This window comes from Pseudophryne corroboree, chromosome 1 (assembly GCF_028390025.1).
Source record: "Pseudophryne corroboree isolate aPseCor3 chromosome 1, aPseCor3.hap2, whole genome shotgun sequence".
Lineage (NCBI taxonomy): Eukaryota > Metazoa > Chordata > Amphibia > Anura > Myobatrachidae > Pseudophryne > Pseudophryne corroboree.
This window is the reverse complement of record NC_086444.1, coordinates 393,238,731-393,263,886: the sequence shown is the minus strand read 5'-3', so window position 1 is coordinate 393,263,886 and position 25,156 is coordinate 393,238,731.

Sequence of the window (25,156 nt, the reverse complement as noted above, 5' to 3'; positions counted from 1 at the left end):
GGAAGTGTGGCTGAGGAGACTTCCGTAGGACGTGACTCCGGAGTGCGGCAGTGAGCGTGAAACCGACTTGATGTCGGGTACTTAGGTTGGTGAGTATGTCTTTTTTGTTTGCTGTGGATAGATATACAGTATATGTATATATATATATATATATATATATATATATTTAAGAGAAGAGCGGGTTCGGTACTCAGACGACTGAACCCTACCGAACTTCACTAGACCTCTTTTACTTCTTTGCATGATGTGCTGTTTGGGGACTAGTCTTTTTAAGTGCCATTCTGTCTGCCACTGCAGTGCCACTCCTAGATGGGCCACGTGTTTGTGCCGCACTCTTGTGTCGCTTAGCTTAATCATACAACTACCTCATTGCACCTCTTTTACTTCTTTGCATCATGTGCTGTTTGGGGACTAGTTTTTTTTAACTGCCATCCTGTCTGCCACTGGAGTGTCACTCCTAGATGGGCCAGGTGTTTGTGCCGCACACTTGTGTCGCTTAGCTTAGTCATACAGCTACCTTGGTTTAACTTTTAGGCCTAAAAACAATATTGTGAGGTGTGAGATGTTCTGAATAGGTTAATAATACCGTAGGATCAAAATAATTTTTATGTTTTTTTTTAAAAAGCATCCAGATTCAAAACCAAAACCAAAACCCGAAAGGGTGGTTTTGTCAAAACCTATCCAGATCCAAAACATGAGCAGGGATCCAGATCCAAAACATGAAAAGTGTCCGCCGCACATCTCTTTATTTGTTAAGAGAATTTATAACGTCCCGTGAGTGCTGCCTAAGATTTGGATATTGATTGGTGTGGCTTGTACCCAGGAGTGCACCAAGGCAGGATATTATCCTTTTATTATACATAGAAACAGAGAATTTGATGGCAGATAAGATCCTCTTGGCCCATCTAGTCTGCCCCTTTTTCTTTTATCCTTTTGGTAACTTCAACCCTATTTTATCCTTAGGTATTTGTAAAGGATATTCTTATGCCTAACCCAAGCATGTTTAAATTGTTTTACTGTTTTAGCCTCTACCACCTCTGATGGGAGGCTATTCCACTTATCCATTACCCTTTTTGTTAAGTAATTTTTCCTAAAATTTCCTTTGAATCTACCATCCTCAAGTTTCCATGCATGTCTTCGTGTTCTAATACTCTTTTTCCTTTGAAGAATATTTCTCTCCTGTTCCTTGCAAAAACCCTTGATTTATTTGAAACTTTCTATCATGTACCTCTTTACCTTCTCTGCTCTAAACTATACATATTAAAATATTTTAGTCTTTCCGGGTAAGTTTTGTGATGTAGCCCATGCCTCATTCTGGAGATTTGGCTTCCAGAACGTCACACAGTATTCTAAACGAGTCCTGCTAATGACCTGTAGAGTGACATTATTACTTCTTTTCTTCTGCTACCTATGCAACCAAAAATCTGACGTACCTTTCTCATTGCTTTTTACATTGTATACATTCCTTTAAGTCACATGAAGTAGTGACTCCTAAATCCCTTTCTACCTCTGTAGTTTCCATTGTAGTGCCCATGATACTATATTTAGCTTTTGGGTTTTTGAGACCCAAGTGCATCATTTTGTATATTTTTACATTAAACTATAGTTATTACATTCTTACCAGGGGTTAAAGTGGGCCGGAACGGGGCGGAACTGCGTTCCGTCACCACCTTCTGGAGGCGGAACCATTCCGCCTCTGCCAGCCCACCTTCCCTTGCTTATACCCGAACAGCTACTGCTGGTGATGCGCCGCGCTGCATATTTAATAGTGATGTGCACCGGAAATTTTTCGGGTTTTGGGTTTTGGTTTTGGGTTCGGTTCCGCGGCCGTGTTTTGGGTTCGAACGCGTTTTGGCAAAACCTCACCGAATTTTTTTTTGTCGGATTCGGGTGTGTTTTGGATTCGGGTGTTTTTTTCAAAAAACCCTAAAAAACAGCTTAAATCATAGAATTTGGGGGTCATTTTGATCCCATAGTATTATTAACCTCAATAACCATAATTTACACTCATTTCCAGTCTATTCTCAACACCTCACACCTCACAATATTATTTTTAGTCCTAAAATTTGCACCAAGGTCGCTGGATGACTAAGATAAGCGACCCAAGTGGCCGACACAAACACCTGGCCCATCTAGGAGTGGCACTGCAGTGTCACGCAGGATGGCCCTTCCAAAAAATACTCCCCAAACAGCACATGACGCAAAGAAAAAAAGAGGCGCAATGAGGTAGCTGTGTGACTAAGATAAGTGACCCAAGTGGCCGACACAAACACCTGGCCCATCTAGGAGTGGCACTGCAGTGTCACGCAGGATGGCACTTCCAAAAAATACTCCCCAAACAGCACATGACGCAAAGAAAAAAAGAGGCGCAATGAGGTAGCTGTGTGACTAAGATAAGCGACCCAAGTGGCCGACACAAACACCTGGCCCATCTAGGAGTGGCACTGCAGTGTCACGCAGGATGGCCCTTCCAAAAAATACTCCCCAAACAGCACATGACGCAAAGAAAAAAAGAGGCGCAATGAGGTAGCTGTGTGACTAAGCTAAACGACCCAAGTGGCCGACACAAACACCTGGCCCATATAGGAGTTGCACTGCAGTGTCACGCAGGATGGCCCTTCCAAAAAATACTCCCCAAACAGCACATGACGCAAAGAAAAAAAGAGGCGCAATGAGGTAGCTGTGTGACTAAGATAAGCGACCCAAGTGGCCGACACAAACACCTGGCCCATCTAGGAGTGGCACTGCAGTGTCACGCAGGATGGCACTTCCAAAAAATACTCCCCAAACAGCACATGACGCAAAGAAAAAAAGAGGCGCAATGAGGTAGCTGTGTGACTAAGATAAGCGACCCAAGTGGCCGACACAAACACCTGGCCCATCTAGGAGTGGCACTGCAGTGTCACGCAGGATGGCCCTTCCAAAAAATACTCCCCAAACAGCACATGACGCAAAGAAAAATGAAAGAAAAAAGAGGTGCAAGATGGAATTGTCCTTGTGCCCTCCCACCCACCCTTATGTTGTATAAACAGGACATGCACACTTTAACGAACCCATCATTTCAGCGACAGGGTCTGCCACACGACTGTGACTGAAATGACTGGTTGGTTTGGGCCCCCACCAAAAAAGAAGCAATCAATCTCTCCTTGCACAAACTGGCTCTACAGAGGCAAGATGTCCACCTCATCATCATCGTCCGATTCATCACCCCTTTCACTGTGTACAGCCCCCTCCTCACAGATTATTAATTCGTCCCCACTGGAATCCACCATCTCAGGTCCCCGTGCACTTTCTGGAGGCAATTGCTGCTGGTGAATGTCTCCACGGAGGAATTGAATCTTATATATTATATATATTGAATTTAGTCTTTTCATTTTTCTAGCGAGAGGATGAGTGCTTCCATCCTCATGTGAAGCTGAACCACTAGCCATGAACATAGGCCAGGGCCTCAGCCATTCCTTGCCACTCTGTGTCGTAAATGGCATATTGGCAAGTTTACGCTTCTCCTCAGACGCTTTTAATTTTGATTTTTGGGTCATTTTACTGAACTTTTGTTTTTTGGATTTTACATGCTCTGTACTATGACATTGGGCATCGGCCTTGGCAGACAACGTTGATGGCATTTCATCATCTCGGCCATGACTAGTGGCAGCAGCTTCAGCACGAGGTGGAAGTGGATCTTGATTTTTCCCTATTTTTTTAACCTCCACATTTTTGTTCTCCATATTTTAATGCGCACAACTAAAAGCCACCACAGGTATACAATGTAGATGGATGGATAGTATAGTATTATATTACTTATGGAGGACGAGTGACGACACAGAGGTAGGTACAGCCGTGGCCTACCGTACTGCTATATATATATATATATATATATACTGTATAATAATAACGGACCTGGTGGACACTGTCAGCAGACTGCTAAACTAGTATGAAGAAAAAAAAAGCCATCACAGGTATACAATGTAGATGGATGGATAGTATAGTATTATTATATTACTTATGGATGACGAGTGCACTGACGACACAGAGGTAGGTACAGCCGTGGCCTACCGTACTGCTATATATATATATATATATACTGTATAATAATAACGGACCTGGTGGACACTGTCAGCAGACTGCTAAACTAGTATGAAGAAAAAAAAAGCCACCACAGGTATACAATGTAGATGGATGGATAGTATAGTATTATTATATTACTTATGGACGACGAGTGCACTGACGACACAGAGGTAGGTACAGCCGTGGCCTACCGTACTGCTATATATATATATATATATATATACTGTATAATAATAATGGACCTGGTGGACACTGTCAGCAGACTGCTAAACTAGTATGAAGAAAAAAAAAAGCCACCACAGGTATACAATGTAGATGGATGGATAGTATAGTATTATATTACTTATGGACGACGAGTGCACTGACGACACAGAGGTAGGTACAGCCGTGGCCTACCGTACTGCTATATATATATATATACTGTATAATAATAACGGACCTGGTGGACACTGTCAGCAGACTGCTAAACTAGTATGAAGAAAAAAAAAGCCACCACAGGTATACAATGTAGATGGATGGATAGTATAAGTATAGTATTATTATATTACTTATGGACGACGAGTGCACTGACGACACAGAGGTAGGTACAGCCGTGGCCTACCGTACTGCTATATATATATATATATATATATACATACTGTATAATAATAACGGACCTGGTGGACACTGTCAGCAGACTGCTAAACTAGTATGAAGAAAAAAAAAGCCACCACAGGTATACAATGTAGATGGATGGATAGTATAAGTATAGTATTATTATATTACTTATGGACGACGAGTGCACTGACGACACAGAGGTAGGTACAGCCGTGGCCTACCGTACTGCTATATATATATATAATATACTGTATAATAATAACGGACCTGGTGGACACTGTCAGCAGACTGCTAACCTAGTATGAAGAAAAAAAAAAGCCACCACAGGTATACAATGTAGATGGATGGATAGTATAGTATTATTATATTACTTATGGATGACGAGTGCACTGACGACACAGAGGTAGGTACAGCCGTGGCCTACCGTACTGCTATATATATATATATATATACTGTATAATAATAACGGACCTGGTGGACACTGTCAGCAGACTGCTAAACTAGTATGAAGAAAAAAAAAGCCACCACAGGTATACAATGTAGATGGATGGATAGTATAGTATTATTATATTACTTATGGACGACGAGTGCACTGACGACACAGAGGTAGGTACAGCCGTGGCCTACCGTACTGCTATATATATATATATACTGTATAATAATAACGGACCTGGTGGACACTGTCAGCAGACTGCTAAACTAGTATGAAGAAAAAAAAAGCCACCACAGGTATACAATGTAGATGGATGGATAGTATAGTATTATTATATTACTTATGGACGACAAGTGCACTGATGACACAGAGGTAGGTACAGCCGTGGACTACCGTACTGCTATATATATATACTGTATAATAATAACGGACCTGGTGGACACTGTCAGCAGACTGCTAAACTAGTATGAAGAAAAAAAAAGCCACCACAGGTATACAATGTAGATGGATGGATAGTATAGTATTATTATATTACTTATGGACGACGAGTGCACTGACGACACAGAGGTAGGTACAGCCGTGGCCTACCGTACTGCTATATATATATATACTGTATAATAATAACGGACCTGGTGGACACTGTCAGCAGACTGCTAAACTAGTATGAAGAAAAAAAAAGCCACCACAGGTATACAATGTAGATGGATGGATAGTATAGTATTATTATATTACTTATGGACGACGAGTGCACTGACGACACAGAGGTAGGTACAGCCGTGGCCTACCGTACTGCTATATATATATACTGTATAATAATAACGGACCTGGTGGACACTGTCAGCAGACTGCTAAACTAGTATGAAGAAAAAAAAAGCCACCACAGGTATACAATGTAGATGGATGGATAGTATAGTATTATTATATTACTTATGGACGACGAGTGCACTGACGACACAGAGGTAGGTACAGCCGTGGCCTACCGTACTGCTATATATATATACTGTATAATAATAACGGACCTGGTGGACACTGTCAGCAGACTGCTAAACTAGTATGAAGAAAAAAAAAGCCACCACAGGTATACAATGTAGATGGATGGATAGTATAGTATTATTATATTACTTATGGACGACGAGTGCACTGACGACACAGAGGTAGGTACAGCCGTGGCCTACCGTACTGCTATATATATATACTGTATAATAATAACGGACCTGGTGGACACTGTCAGCAGACTGCTAAACTAGTATGAAGAAAAAAAAAGCCACCACAGGTATACAATGTAGATGGATGGATAGTATAGTATTATTATATTACTTATGGACGACGAGTGCACTGACGACACAGAGGTAGGTACAGCCGTGGCCTACCGTACTGCTATATATATATATACTGTATAATAATAACGGACCTGGTGGACACTGTCAGCAGACTGCTAAACTAGTATGAAGAAAAAAAAAGCCACCACAGGTATACAATGTAGATGGATGGATAGTATAGTATTATTATATTACTTATGGACGACGAGTGCACTGACGACACAGAGGTAGGTACAGCCGTGGCCTACCGTACTGCTATATATATATATACTGTATAATAATAACGGACCTGGTGGACACTGTCAGCAGACTGCTAAACTAGTATGAAGAAAAAAAAAGCCACCACAGGTATACAATGTAGATGGATGGATAGTATAGTATTATTATATTACTTATGGACGACGAGTGCACTGACGACACAGAGGTAGGTACAGCCGTGGCCTACCGTACTGCTATATATATATACTGTATAATAATAACGGACCTGGTGGACACTGTCAGCAGACTGCTAAACTAGTATGAAGAAAAAAAAAGCCACCACAGGTATACAATGTAGATGGATGGATAGTATAGTATTATTATATTACTTATGGATGACGAGTGCACTGACGACACAGAGGTAGGTACAGCCGTGGCCTACCGTACTGCTATATATATATATACTGTATAATAATAACGGACCTGGTGGACACTGTCAGCAGACTGCTAAACTAGTATGAAGAAAAAAAAAAGCCACCACAGGAGTGTTTTTCAGGCAGACAAACGTATACTGGACTGGTGGTCACTGTAAGCAAAACTGTGCACTGTACTCCTGCTATAACTGCTCCCCAGTCCCCACAATTAGGCAGTGTGAGCAGTGCACTCAGCACAGATATATCATGCAGCAGTGCAGCACACTGAGCACAGATATGGTGGAGCGTTTTTTTTAGGCAGAGAACCAACGGATTAAACTGGTGGTCACTACTATTATAATCAAAACCCTGCACTGTACTCCCTAACAGCTGCTCTCCGTCCCCAATCCTCCCCAAAATTATAACACTAAGTCACTCTGTGTCTTTTCTACTATAACGGAGAGGACGCCAGCCACGTCCTCTCCCTATCAATCTCAATGCACGTGTGAAAATGGCGGCGACGCGCGTCTGCTTATATAGAATCCGAGTCTCGCGAGAATCCGACAGCGGGATGATGACGTTTACCCGAGCCACACGGGAGAATCCGAGCATGGCTCGGACCCGTGTAAAATGGCTGAAGTTCGGGGGGGTTCGGTTTCCGAGAAAACGAAACCCACTCATCACTAATATTTAAATAGACGAGGGAGGCGAGCGGCACTACAGTGACATGGCCCGCCTCCCCCATCCGATGGCAGGCTGGGAATGAGACGCGGTGACATCATGGAGGGACGTCTGCCTCGTTCCCAGCGCTGCGCCACACACGCCGCACAGAGAGCAGCAGAGGAGCTGCTGCTGGGGTCGATGCTAGATCCCTGCTGCTGGATTTACACGGCGGTAAGCATGCCGTCGCTGCACAGATTAGGAGCGGGCACACAGATAGGAGTACTCGGCCAGCCCTACCTTACATGCAGCTGAGCCCACTCTGTTGTTGGCTGTGGGAGGTGCACAAAGCAGCCCACAGGTTAGCAACAGTTGGTGAATGCTGGAGGAGGTGTGTGTGTGTGTGGGGGGGGGGGGGGGAGGGGGGGCTATTTATATCACATATGTCTAAAAAGTATTCTGAGGTTTGGGTTGTTGTTTTTTTTTGGGGGGGGGGGTGTTGTTACTAGTCATTGAGAATTGCTAGGGGTGTAATTAGTGAATGAGGGTGTGGGTGCTCTGGGGTTTTTATTAATGAATGATGGTGTGGGTGCTCTGGGGTGTTATTAATGAATGTGGAATGTGGGTGCTTTGGGGTGTAATTAATAAATGAGGGTGTGGGAGCTTTGGGGTGTAATTAATGGGATGGCGCTGGAGAGATGAAGGCAGGGATGGCGCTGGGTAGATACAGGGAGGGATGGCATTGAAGAGACAGAGGGAGGGAAGGTGCTGGAGAGACGCAGGGAGGCGGGGATGGTGCTGGGTAGATACAGGGAGGGATGGCGGTGAAGAGACAGAGGGGACGGATGGTGCTGGAGAGACTCAGGGATGGCGCTGGGTAGATAAAGGGAGGGATGGTATTGTAGAGATAGGGAGGGAAGATGCTGGAGAGATGCAGGGCGGTGGGGATGGCGCTGGGTAGATACAGGGAGGGATGGTGATGAATAGGCAGAAGGAGGGAATGCTGAAGTGACGCAGGGATGGTGCTGGGTAGATACAGGGAGGGATGGCGTTGAAGAGACAAAGGGAGAGATGGTGCTGGAGAGACGCAGGGAGGCAGGGATGGCGCTGGGTAGATACAGAGAGGGATGGTGCTGGAGAGACACAGGGAGGCAGGGATGGTGCTGGGGTAGATACAGGGAGGGATGGTGCTGGAGGGACACAGGGAGGCAGGGATGGCGCTGGGTTAGATACAGGGAGGGATGGTGCTGGAGAGACACATGGAGGCAGGGATGGCTCAGGGGTAGGGAGGGATGGTGCTGGAGAGACACAGGGAGGCAGGGATGGCGCTGGGGTAGGTACAGGGAGGGATAGTGCTGGAGAGACGCAGGGAGGCAGGGATGGCGCTGGGGTAGGTACAGGGAGGGATAGTGCTGGAGAGACGCAGGGAGGCAGGGATGGCGCTGGGGTAGATACACGGAGGGATAGTGCTGGAGAGACGCAGGGAGTGCTGGGGAAACGCAGGGGAAAGCTTTAGGAGGATGGTGTCTCCAACATGTTTGATCAGGGAAGTTCACCTTTACCCTGCCCCAAACAATATTTAGTTAAACCTTTGTTATATTAAGATGACATTACTATTCCTATGCAAACAGGTGGCTTCCGGGACACATCTCCTATATGTATACTGAATACCATCTCAAGACATTGTCTGCACAGGGAGACTCCCCCGATGCAAAGAAACCACCAAACAGGTAAGAAAAGACCCAAACACAGGGTATACATACAGTAGGGGTTGCCAAAAAAAAAAAAACATTAAGTGACGAAGACTTGGATACCCAATAAAAAAAACAGAAACGGGTGTCAGAAAAATAATTGCGTGGCATAGAATTTTTTTTTCTTTTTAAGAGACCTAATATTGTAATCGCAGCTGGTGAAAGGGGTGTTAAAAAGCATCTAGAATGTATTACACACTATCATAGCCCCTACAGCTTCTGGGGGCCTAAGCGGCCCCCAGGCCCCCGGCTATTCACTTTCAATTTCCTATACACAACAGTGTGTTTACATGTGCACATGGTATTCATTCCATGTGTATTGATGTTTAACACCATGGGGGTAATTCCAAGTTGATCGCAGCAGGATTTTTGATAGCAATTGGGCAAAACCATGTGCACTGCAGGGGAGGCAGATATAACATGTGCAGAGAGAGATAGATTTGGGTGTGGTGTGTTCAAACTGAAATCTAAATTGCAGTGTGAAAATAAAGCAGCCAGTATTTACCCTGCACAGAAACAAAATAACCCACCCAAATCTAACTCTCTCTGCAAATGTTATATCAACCACTCCTGCAGTGCACATGGTTTTGCCCAACTGCTAAAAAATTTCCTGCTGCGATCAACTTGGAATTACCCCCCATGTTCTTACGCTGAAATTATTTGTGTTGCTAGTGTGTATTTTAGTACCTATATAACTACATTTTTTCAAGATATTAAGTGCAACATTTCTCATATGTGTTCTACACACCAACCCTAGTTGGTTGCAAATCCGGCAGTGGCAAGACACCATTTCAGGGTAGCTCCCCACCTAGCACACGGGGAAGGGGGTTTGGAGGACATGGGGTGGGGGGGGGGGGTGTAAGCTGGCGGTGATGGGTGAGTTCCACCACCTCTCCAGGACCACTTTAAGCACTGATTCTTACCCATTACTCTAGTTTACCTAGAACCTCAATAATGTGTTTTACCTTTCCTGATGTGTCTACCTTGGACATACCTTTCCCAATACCATTTGCAATTTCACCAACAAAGATTAAAAAGCACTGGTTCAAGTATATATCCCTGTGGTACTCCAAACCTTTTACTGCAACCTTCTTTTTCCTATCCTGCAACCAAAATCGTATCTATTTAATCTGTTCAACCTCTTTTCCTAAATTTTCTGACCTACAATTGTCTAATTGTGTGGAATGGGGAAAAAAAATATGTGAGGTGTTAAGCATGGTGCTTAACATCTCACATATTTTTTTTTCCATTCCACACAATTAGACAATTTCTTATGTCCCTGAGATCTAATTCTTGACATGTAGTTACTGTAAAGGCTACAAGCTGTCTCTTAACTACTGAGTGTTATTGTGTATAACTCGTCAACCACAATTGCTTGTATGTGTTACTGTGCATGGCTCAAGACTGCAGGTGTATGCTGTTTACTTGGCTCTGCATATGCCCAAGTCTGTTACTGTGTTATTGGAGCATCACAGTGCTGTAAGACGGATATTGATACCTTATCATATTGACTGCTGTTTGTTCTCTATCACCTGTTTCCTGTTATCTTCAATAAAGCTTACTTTAGTTTGGAATAAATGTGTGGACTAAACTCCTTGCTCATATCCACTGCACGCCTATCAACTTGTAGGCATCTGCCAATACTAATGGATAGATCACGTAAAGCTTTTGAAGTGCTCTATTTGCAGCAAGTCTCTACTAAAGGTTTAATTTCTACATTGTATGTTGAGTGATCTGTCGCTGGACCCCGTCAACTGACCCTACTAATGTGCATAGAAATCCGATTTTAGTATATCCTTGGATAGGGAAGGCTGGGAAAACATGTCATCCAGGTTCATATATGTGAAGATTAAGTAAAATGCCTATAAATTGCTATGCATTGGGGCTCAGGGGGGTCACAGAGAATTCCTGACTATAACAGATGGAGCACCATAGTCAAATTGACAGTCTCTTCCATGCATGTATTTCTAATAACAATACATGTGACACTATATGCACTATACCAATGGTTCCATTTTGACTTGTGGAAATTTCATCAACTTACCTATAATAAGGAACAAACAACTGAGGACAGGGCCAGTTCTTGCCCTTGTGGCGCCCCGGGCAAAAGATAGGGGCGTGGCTTAATATAGGGGCGTGGTCAGTCTGGCCCCCATTTGTAGCGCCGCTGAAAGGAAATAAAAAAACCCCAAAGTATACTTACTATACCCCGCTCGTGATTCCAGACCTGCAGACCTCCGCCGGAGCCGCTCTTCTCCTCGGATCTATGGGAGAGACGTCAGTCATGACGTCTCTCCCATAGCACAGCATAGGCACTAGAGGTCTAACGTCTGTGCCACAATGCTGTGCGGTGCGCGATGACGTCATCGCGCACCGCACAGCAAAGGTCCTCTCCATGAAGGGAAACTAGATGCTTAGAGTCAGATTCCCTTCACAGCGGGTGGGGGGGGGGGGACCAGCGCCACGAAGGGAAACTAGCGGGGGGGAAAGGGCACAGCGGGTGGGGGCACTGCTGGGGGGCACACTGCACAGTGGCGGATCTTGCCATGGTGCGGCGCCCCGGGCAAAGGTCCTGCTTGCCCGTGGCAAGATCCGCTACTGACTGAGGATTATAGCTATGCATTCTTCCATAAGAAATCAAGTAGTCATCCAAGTAATTTTCATGTTATGTTTGACATGTTAGAAATAAAAGCTACTGTAATACACCATAGAAGACTTTTCTGTTTTCTTACATCTTTCTCTCATTATTGAATGGAGATTGGTATGATAAGCCCACTATAGAGTCTTTCTGTAAACAGTATTAGTTTGCTAAGCAGGTGATCTTAAAAATAAGATTTTACTCACCGGTAAATCTATTTCTCGTAGACCGTAGTGGATGCTGGGGACTCCGTAAGGACCATGGGGAATAGACAAGCTCCGCAGGAGACTACTGGGCACTCTAAGAAAGATTTAGTACTACTGGTGTGCACTGGCTCCTCCCTCTATGCCCCTCCTCCAGACCTCAGTTAAGGAAACTGTGCCCGGAAGAGCTGACATTACAAGGAAAGGATTTTGGAATCCAGGGTATGACTCATACCAGCCACACCAATCACACCGTATAACTTGTGATAAACTTACCCAGTTAACAGTATGAACAAGCAACAGAGCATCAACCAATGGATGCCAACATAACATAACCCTTTATTAAGCAATAACTATATACACGTATTGCAGAAAGTCTGCACTTGGGACGGGCGCCCAGCATCCACTACGGACTACGAGAAATAGATTTACCGGTGAGTAAAATCTTATTTTCTCTAACGTCCTAGTGGATGCTGGGGACTCCGTAAGGACCATGGGGATTATACCAAAGCTCCCAAACGGGCGGGAGAGTGCGGATGACTCTGCAGCACCGAATGGGCAAACACAAGGTCCTCCTCAGCCAGGGTATCAAACTTGTAGAATTTTGCAAATGTGTTTGAACCGACCAAGTAGCAGCTCGGCAAAGCTGTAATGCCGAGACCCCTCGGGCAGCCGCCCAAGAAGAGCCCACCTTCCTTGTGGAATGGGCTTTCACTGATTTTGGATGCGGCAATCCAGCCGCAGAATAAGCCTGCTGCATCGTGTTACAGATCCAGCGAGCAATAGTTTGCTTTGAAGCAGGAGCAACCAGTTTGTTGGATGCATACAGGATAAACAGCGAGTCAGTCTTCCTGACTCCAGCCGTTCTGGTTACATAAATCTTCAAAGCCCGGACTACGTCAAGCAACTTGGAATCCTCCAAGTCACAAGTAGCCACAGGCACCACAATAGGTTGGTTTAAATGAAAAGATGACACCACCTTTGGCAGAAATTGCGGACGAGTCCGCAATTCTGCCCTGTCCATCTGGAAAACCAGATAGGGGCTTTTACATGACAAAGCCGCCAATTTTGACACACACCTAGCCGAAGCTAAGGCCAACAGCATGATCACTTTCCACGTGAGATACTTTAGCTCCACAGTCTTAAGTGGCTCAAACCAGTGGGATTTCAGGAAACCCAACACCACGTTAAGATCCCAAGGTGCCACTGGTGGCACAAAAGGGGGCTGATATGCAGCAGTCCCTTAACAAACGTCTGAACCTCAGGCAGTGAAGCCAGTTCTTTTTGAAAGAAAATGGATAGGGCCGAAATCTGGACCTTTATGGGCCCTAATTTTAGGCCCATAGTCACTCCTGACTGTAGGAAGTGCAGGAATCGACCCAGCTGGAATTCTTCTGTAGGGCCTTCCTGGCCTCACACCAAGCAACATATTTTCGCCATATACGGTGATAATGCTTTGCTGTCACGTCCTTCCTAGCCTTTATCAGCGTAGGAATAACTTCATCCGGAATGCCTTTTTCCGCTAGGATCCGGCGTTCAACCGCCATGCCGTCAAACGCAGCCGCGGTAAGTCTTGGAACAGACAGGGCCCTTGTTGCAACAGGTCCTGTCTGAGAGGCAGAGGCCATGGGTCCTCTGTGAGCATTTCTTGCAGTTCCGGGTACCAAGTCCTTCATGGCCAATCCGGAACAATGAGTATTGTTCTCACTCCTCTTTTTCTTACAATTCTCAGCACCTTTGGTATGAGAGGAAGAGGAGGAAACACATAGACCGACTGGAACACCCACGGTGTTACTAGTGCGTCCACAGCTATCGCCTGAGGGTCCCTTGACCTGGCGCAATACCATTTTAGCTTTTTGTCGAGGCGGGGCGCCATCATGTCCACCTGTGGCAGTTCCCGTCGATTTGCAATCTGCGTGAAGACTTCTTGGTGAAGTCCCCACTCTCCCGGGTGGAGGTCGTGCCTGCTGAGGAAGTCTGCTTCCCAGTTGTCCACTCCCGGAATGAACACTGCTGACAGTGTGCTTACGTGATTCTCCGCCCAGCGAAGAATTCTGGTGGCTTCTACCATCGCCACCCTGCTCCTTGTGCCGCCTTGGCGGTTTACATGAGCCACTGCGGTGATATTGTCTGACTGGATCAGAAACGGTTGGTCGCGAAGCAGGGTCTCCGCTTGACTTAGGGCGTTGTATATGGCCCTTAGTTCCAGGATATTGATGTGAAGGCAAGTCTCCTGCCATGACCACAGCCCTTGGAAATTTCTTCCCTGTGTGACTGCCCCCCACCCTCGGAGGCTTGCATCCGTGGTCACCAGGACCCAGTCCTAAATGCCGAATCTGCGACCTTCGAGAAGGTGAGCACTCTGCAGTCACCACAGGAGAGACACCCTTGCTCTGGGGGATAGGGTGATTAACCGATGCATCCGAAGATGTGATCCGGACCACTTGTCCAGTAAGTCCCATTGGAAGGTATGGAACCTGCCGAAGGGAATGGCCTCGTATGATGCCACCCTCCTTCCCAGGACTCGAGTGCAGTGATGCACTGACACCTGTTTTAGTTTTAATAGATTCCTGACCAGTGTCACCAGCTCCTGAGCTCTCTCTATCAGGAGATAAACCTTTTTCTGGTCTGTGTCTAGGATCATGCCTAGGAGAGGCAGATGAGCTGTAAGAACCAACTGCGACTTTGGAATATATAGAATCCAGCCGTGTTGCCGTTTCACTTCCGGAGAAAGCGATACGCTGTTCAGCAACTGCTCTCTTGATCTTGCTTTTATGAGGAGATCGTCCAAGTACGTGATAATAGTGACACCTTGCTTCCGCAGGAGCACCATCATTTCCGCCATTACCTTGGTGAATATTCTCAAGGCCGTGGAGAGACCAAACGTCAACGTTTGAAATTGGTAATGACCTTCCCGTACCGCAATTCTGAGGTACGCCTGATGAGGTGGATAAATGGGGACATGAAGGAATGCATCCTTTATGTCCCGAGTCACCATAAAATCTCCCCCTTTCAGGCTTGCAATCACCGCTCTTAGCGATTCCAACTTGAACTTGAACCCTTTCAGGTATATGTTCAGGGATTTTAAATTCAATATGTGTCCGACCGAACCGTCTGGTTTCGGGACTACAACATGGCCGAATAATAACCCCCTTCTTGTTGAAGGAGGGGAACCTTGACCACCACCTGTTGAAGATACAATTTATGAATTGCAGTTAACACTGTTTCCCTCTCGTGGGGGGAAGCCGGCAGGGCCGTCGGTGAGGGGGCATCTTCTCAAAGTCCAGCTTGTATCCCTGAGACACAATATCTATTGCCCAGGGATCTAACAGGGAGTGAACCCACTTGTGGCTGAACTTACGAAGGCATGCCCCCACCGGGCCTAGCTCCGCCTGTGGAGCCCCAGCGACATGCGGTGGATTTTTGTAGAGGCCGGGGAGGACTTCTGTTCCTGGGAACTAGCTATGTTGTGCAGCTTCTTTCCTCTGCCCCCGCCTCTGGCAAGAAAGGACGCATCTCGGACTTTCTTGTTATTTTATTCGAAAGGCTGCATTTGATAATGTCGTGCTTTCCTAGGCTGTGCAGGAATATAAGGCAAAATATCAGAATTACCAGCTATAGCTGTGGAGACCAGGTCCGAGAACCCTTCTACACACAATCCTCAGCCTTCCACATTCCTCTTAAGTCGGCATCATCTGTCCATTGCATATTCTACAGGACACGTCAAGCAGAAATCGACATAGCTTTGACTCTAGGACCCAGTATACTCATGTCTCTTTGGGCATGTTTAATATATATATATATATATATATATATATATATATACCTATCACTTAAGACAGCATCTTTAATATATATTTCTATATATACATATATATATATATATATATATATATGCATACTAGGGTCTCAATCTCTGCTGATAAGGTACCTGTCCACGCTGCCACAGCGCTATAAACCCATGCCGACACAATCGCCGGTCTGGAGGGAAATTTACCTCAGCTTTCTTCCCCTTAACATGTGTACCCTTGTGTCAGGAACAAATGAGTCATCAGTGATATGCAAATCATCTTTTATAACAATAATCATATATTGAATACCTTTCAGCCATCTTGGCTGTAACTTTGCATTATCGTAGTCGACACTGGAGTCAAACTCCGTGTCGATATCAGTGTTTATAATTTTGGATAGTGAGCATTGTGAGACTCTGAAGGTCTCTGTGACATAGGGACAGACATGGGTAGATTTAATGTCTGTTCTCTAATCTTTTGTGCAATAAATTCACCTCAGCTCTTACACATATCCAAACAGGTGTCGGCGTTGTCGACGGAGACACCCTCTCACACACATATTTGCTCTATTTCCTCCTTAGGGGAGCCTTTTACCTCAGACATGTCGACACACACGTACCGACACACCACACACACAGGGGATGCTCTATTTGAAGACAGTTCCCCCACAAGGCCCTTTGGAGAGACAGAGAGAGAGTATGCCAGCACACACCCCAGCGCTATATGACCCAGGAATCAAACAGTAACTTAGTGTTAACCCAGTAGCTGCTGTATATATTGTTTTTACGCCTAATTTATGTGCCCCCCTCTCTTTTACACCCTCTCTATCGTGCAGGGGAATGCCTGGGGAGCTTCCTCTCAGCGGATCTGTGGAGAGAAAATGGCGCTGGTGAGTGCTGAGGAAGAAGGCCCCGCCCCCTCAGCGGCGGGCTTCTCCCGCGATTTTGTGTAAAATTAATGGCGGGGGCTCATGCATATAACAGTGTCCAACTGTATATATGCTGCTTTTGCCAGGAGGTATCATAATTGCTGCCCAGGGCGCCCTCCCCTGCGCCCTGCACCCTACAGTGACCGGAGTGTGTGGGTGTAATGTGGGAGCAATGGCGCACAGTTGCAGTGCTGTGCGCTACCTCATGTGAAGACAGGAGTCTTCTGCCGCAGATTTTGATGTCTTCTTGCTTCTGCCGGTTTCTGTCTTCTGGCTCTGCGAGGGGGACGGCGGCGCGGCTCCGGGAACGGACGACAAGGTCAGGTCCTGTGTTCGATTCCTCTGGAGCTAATGGTGTCCAGTAGCCTAAGAAGCGCAACCTAGCCGCAGTTAGTAGGTTTGCTTCTCTCCCCTCAGTCCCTCGTAGCAGAGAGTCTGTTGCCAGCAGAAGCTCTCTGAAAATAAAAAACCTAACTAAAATACTTTCTTATTAGCAAGCTCAGGAGAGCCTACTAAAAGCACCCAGCTCTGGCCGGGCACAGATTCTAACTGAGGTCTGGAGGAGGAGCATAGAGGGAGGAGCCAGTGCACACCAGTAGTACTAAATCTTTTTTAGAGTGCCCAGTAGTCTCCTGCGGAGCCCGTCTATTCCCCATGGTCCTTACTGAGTCCCCAGCATCCACTAGGACGTTAGAGAAAGTTGGATCACTGAGGTGAAGATAAGAGAAACAAACACAGGAGATCTCTGGCACAAAGCCTGTTTTATTCATAGCTTTAGTGAGTGTATTTCCGCTAGAGTGTGTACAGATCCATAGAGAGGTGCGGGCGGCCAGGGATGGAGCAGCAGCAGCAGCAGCAATAACGGATCTGAGCTAGTTTTCTTCCTTTTTCTTAAAGTTATCCTGGATGAATAATAAACTTTGACAAATATGAGTAAGAACTTTTGGAACTCCCATAAAATCCAAACAGTGATTTATGTATGACAACCCAAAATACAGTAGTCCTTTTATAACTGTGGAAGAATAGGAACACATTCATGCCTTACTGCTGCAGTGGTGTCCTTTTATACTGTGACATCAGTCGTCTTGAATTGTCCATCTCAGTGATCCAGGTCCCAGAAGACTCGGCCTCATGTAGTGACTTTTTTTTGCCTTAATTACATGAATAAAACAACTGGAAACTGCAAACCTGCATTACAATTATAAGGTATGTTTGTAGAACTAAAAGTCCCAGTAACCTTTGACTGCTATCCTATGCTGACCCCTCTACAAATTACAAGCACCAGCATCCCCATGGCTGCCAGGACATTCTGTAACTTGTGAATCTACAGTACATTATCAAGGATGCTCTGCCTGCTGGGATATGTAATTAGAAAAACTGACCTTATAAGAAATTAAAATTACATACACTGCGTTTGGAAACACAGGGCCTAATTCAAGGTTGATTGGAAAACAACATTTTCCTCTAATGGGCAAAACCATGGGCCTAATTCAGACCTGATCACTGCTGTACGTTTTCGCTCAGCGGGCGATCAGGTCTAAACTGCGCATGCAACGGAGCCGCAGTGCGCCAGCGCATGCCAGAGAGCCGATGGCCATCTTAGCCCATCTGGGCTGCCGTTTTGGGGGCGCGGTCTGAGCCACGCAGGCGTGCCCGGATCCGGGCGGGGGCGGGCCGCGGCAGCTGTGTGATGTCACACGCAGCTACTGCGACCCAGGAAGCGACAAGTAGCTCCCTGCCAGCGTGCAGGAGCTGCGCTGGTAGGGAGTTACTTCTCAGGTACAAAAGCATCGCCGCTGTACGATGCTTTTGTACTTGTGCGGGGGTGGGGGGCAGAGCCAGACATGAGGAGGTGGACTAACCCTGTGCTGGGCGTCCCCCGCATGTCTGTGAAACTGATCGTAGATGTGCTAAATTTAGCACATCTACGATCAGGTCTGAATTAGGCCCCATGTGCAGTGCAGCTGGGGCAGATATAACATGTGCAGAGAGAGTTAGATTTGGGTGGGTTATTCTTTTGTCTGTGCAGGGTAAATACTGGCTGCTTTATTTTTACACCGCAATTTAGATTTCAGTTTGAACACACCACACCCAAATCTAACTCTCTCTGCACATGTTATAACTGCCCCACCTGCTGTGCACATGATTTTGCCCATTAGAGGAAAATTTTGTTTTGCAATAAACCTTGAATTAGGAATGCAGAAACTGAATTGTGGAAGCTTCCTGCCGGCACAACTTAGCTGCGCCCGCAGGAGTCCCGCCGCCATGTTCGCGGTTGTGACATCACATGCAGCCGCCGTGATCTCGCCCCAACACAGCCCAATTTGACCACCCCCGTTCTCGCCGCTCCGCCCCAGCAACGCTTTGTCTCCTCCCTGGAAATGGAGCGTTACACATCCCCAGCCCCGCAATCGTATCTGCCTGATTGACAGGCAGAGGTGATCGTATTTTCTATGGTCTCCTCCGCAGAAAATGAGGGCACATGCACAGGACGGGCGCTGCGCATCCGCCTGCATCTTTTTCTCCAAAATTGCGGTTGGATTGCTTACTGCGATCCAACCTGAATTAGGCCTATAATCCACAAGGCTACCTCATAACTACATGCTCCAGAATGCTCTGGTAGCAGGGACGGGCTGACTGGTTTTGGGGTGGGTGGGGGTGTTTAATGCTATGGCAGGGGGACCCCACACTGAGTGTCCACCCTGCTATGGCATTATCCCCCCTAGCTGGGTCAGCCTAGTGCTGGTTTTGCTTAAATAAGGGGAGACCTATGTTTTGTTTTTGTGTGTTTTTGTATTGGGGGGAGAGGGGGGGGGAGGTGGCGCCAGTGCCTCACCAGGCATTACCCTCACCGTGCTTCACTGTTTGGTAGCCAGGTCCTGCTTGCACAGAGACGTGATTAAATTAGAAAACAATGGGGGTCATTCCGAGTTGTTCGCTCGCAAGCTGCTTTTAGCAGCTTTGCACACGCTGAGCCGCCGCCTACTGGGAGTGAATCTTAGCATATCAAAATTGCGAACGAAAGATTAGCAGAATTGCGAATAGACACTTCTTAGCAGTTTCTGAGTAGCTCCAGACTTACTCGGCATCTGCGATCAGTTCAGTGCTTGTCGTTCCTGGTTTGACGTCACAAACACACCCAGCGTTCGCCCAGACACTCCTCCGTTTCTCCAGCCACTCCCGCGTTTTTCCCAGAAACGGAAGCGTTTTTTCACACACTCCCATAAAACGGCCTGTTTCCGCCCAGAAACACCCACTTCCGGTCAATCACACTCCGATCACCAGAACGAAGAAAAAACCTTGTAATGCCGTGAGTAAAAAACCTAACTGCATAGCAAATTTACTTGGCGCAGTCGCACTGCGGACATTGCGCATGCGCATTAGCGACTAATCGCTCCGTTGCGAGAAAAAAATACCGAGCCAACAACTCGGAATGACCCCCAATGTGGATATGCTCCTAGCAAAAAAAACAAACGGTGCAAAAAAAATTCCTGCACCACTTCATTGGAACATGTTGTTTTGTGTGTGTTTGAATGCAATTCTGTTAATGTTGGTATCATGCTACTATAGGATGTTATTTACCATTTTCTCAGATTTTATTCTTGTTTTCAAATATGTGTCACTTTTTAATAAAGTGAAACAGTTATACTGTTGTTTATTATCCAGTAAGTGTTCAACATTTAATATTAATAGCTCGTGTGCATTCTTCTTGGGCATTTTGAAGTAAATTTGTCATGTGTCCCCCAACAATAATAATAATTAACAATAATAATTTTATTTCTATAGCGCTCTTTCTCCAAACAGGAATCAAGGTGCTTTACAGACATCTAAAACAATTCACATAATACAGAAGATTAATACAGCAATACACAAGCCACACAGACATATAAATAAAAATCTAGAACGCACACAATAAGCATAATGCAGGACTGGTGTAGGCATTTTGGGTAATAATTTCCATGGGCTGTGTATTCCACCCTCACAAGGTACCAGGCGAGGCAAGCATCTTGAGCACACTGTGTAGGATTACCCAGGGTGTGTAACAGTCTACCCCTAAAAGAGATGGCACAAAATGCAGCATCCTAACGCTCAGACGAGGGTCCCATCAAAACTATCAGGTCTTTGTATTTTTTATCCCACCCACAAGTGTAACAGATCAGGGAGCCATGTTGGGCGCATTATGAAGGTTACACTGTGGGAGGTGAGCCATACAAGGGCCCAATGCATATATGGGAAAATGGACAGTTGTGTAGTAGTATGATAAAACCTGTACGGAAAGAACAATGTGAAGAACATCCTGCCCACGAAGGAACCACCCGAGGCACCCATCTAGGGTGCACTATGTAGGTTGCTGCTGGCAGGATGTGCAATCAGTGGAGATACTCATTACAGGAATACCACACGGTGGGGTGAAAGTATGCTCTAAGAATATTATTTAAAAATAAAAAATGGTACATGGTAAGAATAACTTTGCAGGTAACCAATGGTAGGGGGAAAACTGACCTGGTCTCATAGGAGCAGTACGGGTGGGTGTGAGAATGTGGGGAGCACACTAAAGTCCAAAGGAACCCTGAGGGGTAGGCCCAGGAGCAGACCTGATGTTCTCAGCTGGAGGGGTGGTAAGCCTAATACTGGAGTTCTCATTGCAGAGGTGTGGTGAGTCCACATAATGTTCCTGAGTTTTTTCTTGATGTTGTTTAATGTTTGTTCAACTGTTTTTTTAACTGTTCATTTTCAAACCGCTTAGCGATAGGAACGCTTTGAGTATTGGAATGCATAGTTTACACGCGCAGCAGTGCATGGCTGAATCTACAGATATACTATGGTAAATTAACACAGACTGCAGCTGAGGCAAATGTCTCACTAATCAAAGGTGTTACATTGCACAGTCTTTTAGGCCCTACACACTGGGCGATATCACTCAAAGATATGAACGATCTCGTTCATTAATGAACGAGATACCGTTCATATCTTTGAGTGTGGAGGCACCAGCGATGAACGATGCGCGGCCCCACGCTTGTTCATCGCTGGTACCCAGTCGGCTGTGCATGCAGGCCAATATGGACGATCTCGTCCATATTTGCCAATTTTGCCTGCACTTCTATGGAGCCGTGTGACGGGGGAAGTGAAGTAACTTCACTACCCCGTCACTGCACCCCCGCCGCCGGGTCGCCCATCGGCCGTATCCACCGTTAGGCAGCTCGGCGGTGGATCTTTAAATGTGTATGGCCCTTTAGACTATGTAAACACCAGCCCAATCTGCTTTCATTACCTATGCATCACTGACCAACATTTCAAACACAGGTATTTACAATGCAAGCAAATCACGATATTACAAATGTTTCAAAATACAAATTGGTTGCATAGTGTTCACATAGTGCAGATTACAGGGTGAATATAGGGGGTGATTCAGACTTTATCACTTTTTCGCAGGCAGGCGATCAGGTACTAACTGCGCATGCACATGCACTGCAATACGTATTCGCGTCGGACAACAACAAATGGCATCTCTAGTCAGCGACAGGATGGTGAGAAAAATCCGATCGCACGGGTGTTTCCAAGGTGATTGACAGGAGGAGGCCGTATGTGGGTGGTAACTGAGCGTTTACTGGGAGTGTCGGGAAAAAGGCAGGCATTCCCAAGCGTTTTCAGTGAGGGTGTCTGATGTCAGCTCCGGCCCCGATCAGCCTGTTCTCATCGCACAGGAGGAGTAAGTCTGCACAAAGTGGATTTTTGCAGCTCGGCGTACGCATGGGATTGCAGACTTGCACAGAGAATTTACACTCCCCCTGGAGGCGGTGACTATCTGAACGCAGGACAGCAAAGTTTGCAGCCCAGCGGTCAGGTCTGAATCACTCCCCATAGCACCACATGTTTAGTGTAGTGATTGCAGAGATCAGATTGCAGTAGGCAGATTACAGGGTGGATTTAGTAACATACATTTAGTGTAGTGATTGCAGAGATTAGATTGCAGTAGGCAGATTACAGGGTGGATTTAGTAACATACGTTTAGTGTAGTGATTGCAGAGATCAGATTGCAGTAGGCAGATTACAGGGTGGATTTAGTAACATACATTTAGTGTAGTGATTGCAGAGATCAGATTGCAGTAGGCAGATTACAGGGTGGATTTAGTAACATACGTTTAGTGTAGTGATTACAGAGATCAGATTGCAGTAGGCAGATTACAGGGTGGATTTAGTAACATACGTTTAGTGTAGTGATTGCAGTAGGCAGATTACAGGGTGGATTTAGTAACATACGTTTAGTGTAGTGATTGCAGAGATCAGATTGCAGTAGGCAGATTACAAGGTGGATTTAGTAACATACGTTTAGTGTAGTGATTGCAGAGATCATATTGCAGTAGGCAGATTACAGGGTGGAATTAGTAACATACTGCAGAGATCAGATTGCAGTAGGCAGATTACAGGGTGGATTTAGTAACATACGTTTAGTGTAGTGATTGCAGAGATCAGATTGCAGTAGGCAGACTACAGGGTGGATTTAGTAACATACGTTTAGTGTAGTGATTGCAGAGATCAGATTGCAGTAGGCAGATTACAGGGTGGATTTAGTAACATACGTTTAGTGTAATGATTGCAGAGATCAGATTGCAGTAGGCAGATTACACGGTGGATTTAGTAACATACATTTAGTGTAGTGATTGCAGAGATCACATTGCAGTAGGCAGATTACAGGGTGGATTTAGTAACATACATTTAGTGTAGTGATTGCAGAGATCAGATTGCAGTAAACAGATTACAGGGTGGATTTAGTAACATACATTTAGTGTAGTGATTGCAGAGATCAGATTGCAGTAGGCAGATTACAGGGTGGATTTAGTAACATACATTTAGTGTAGTGATTGCAGAGATCAGATTGCAGTATGCAGATTACATGGTGAATATACAGTAATAACCAGGGGCATTTTAAGAGAGGAGGGGGCCCGTGTGCACACTGCGGGTGGGCCCCCTCCACTCCACGGCACCGTAGGCACCGGCAATATACCCAGACTTGCCTACTCTCCCGGAATGGCCGGGAGGTTCCCGAAAATCGGGTGACCCTCCCGGCCCCCCGGAAGAGCAGGCAAGTCTCCCGATTACAGGGGTCCCCCCCTGCCTGGCCGCCCACTTAGCGAGTAAAGTGGGCGGTTCGGGCAGGCGATGACGCGATTCTTGTTGAATCGCGTCATCATAGCCACGCCCCCTGCTGTATAATGCCGGCAACAGCGGCATTACACAGCGGGGGGGGGCTTACACGGGACGATTCCCGTAGTCACGCCCCCGGCCCGCCTCCGACATGCCCCCGGCCCGCCTACACCACACCTCCGGTCCGCCCCCCTCTTCACTCACATCGCAGCCCGCCCCCCTGCCGAACCGACCTGGCTGCTCTCTCCCGGAGAGAGCAGCCAAAAAGTCGGTAAGTATGAATATACCGGAGTCTACTGTGTATGCGCAAGTCTCCCAGAACATGGCGCCAGCCATGTTTTGGAGACAAAAGTCGTACTGTGCATGCACGGCGGCCATTTTTGCAGTGTTTTTTTTTGCTGCAACGGCTGCCACTGCAGCATCTGGTGGTGGACTTCGGAGAGGTGAATATGAAAAATAAGATTTTAAACCTACCGGTAAATCTTTTTCTCGTAGTCCGTAGAGGATGCTGGGGACTCCGTAAGGACCATGGGGAACAGACGGGCTCCACAGGAGACATGGGCACTTTAAGAAAGACTTTGGATTCTGGGTGTGCACTGGATCCTCCCTCTATGCCCCTCCTCCAGACCTCAGTTAGAGAAACTGTGCCCAGAGGAGACGGACAGTACGAGGAAAGGATTTTTGTTAATCCAAGGGCAAGATTCATACCAGCCACACCAATCACACCGTATAACTTGTGATATACTATCCAGTTAACAGTATGAAAATGACATAGCATCAGTCCAAGACCGATGAGACTATAACATAACCCTTATTTAAGCAATAACTATACACAAGTCTTGCAGAAGTAGTCCGCACTTGGGACGGGCGCCCAGCATCCTCTACGGACTACGAGAAAAAGATTTACCGGTAGGTTTAAAATCTTATTTTCTCTTACGTCCTAGAGGATGCTGGGGACTCCGTAAGGACCATGGGGATTATACCAAAGCTCCCAAACGGGCGGGAGAGTGCGGA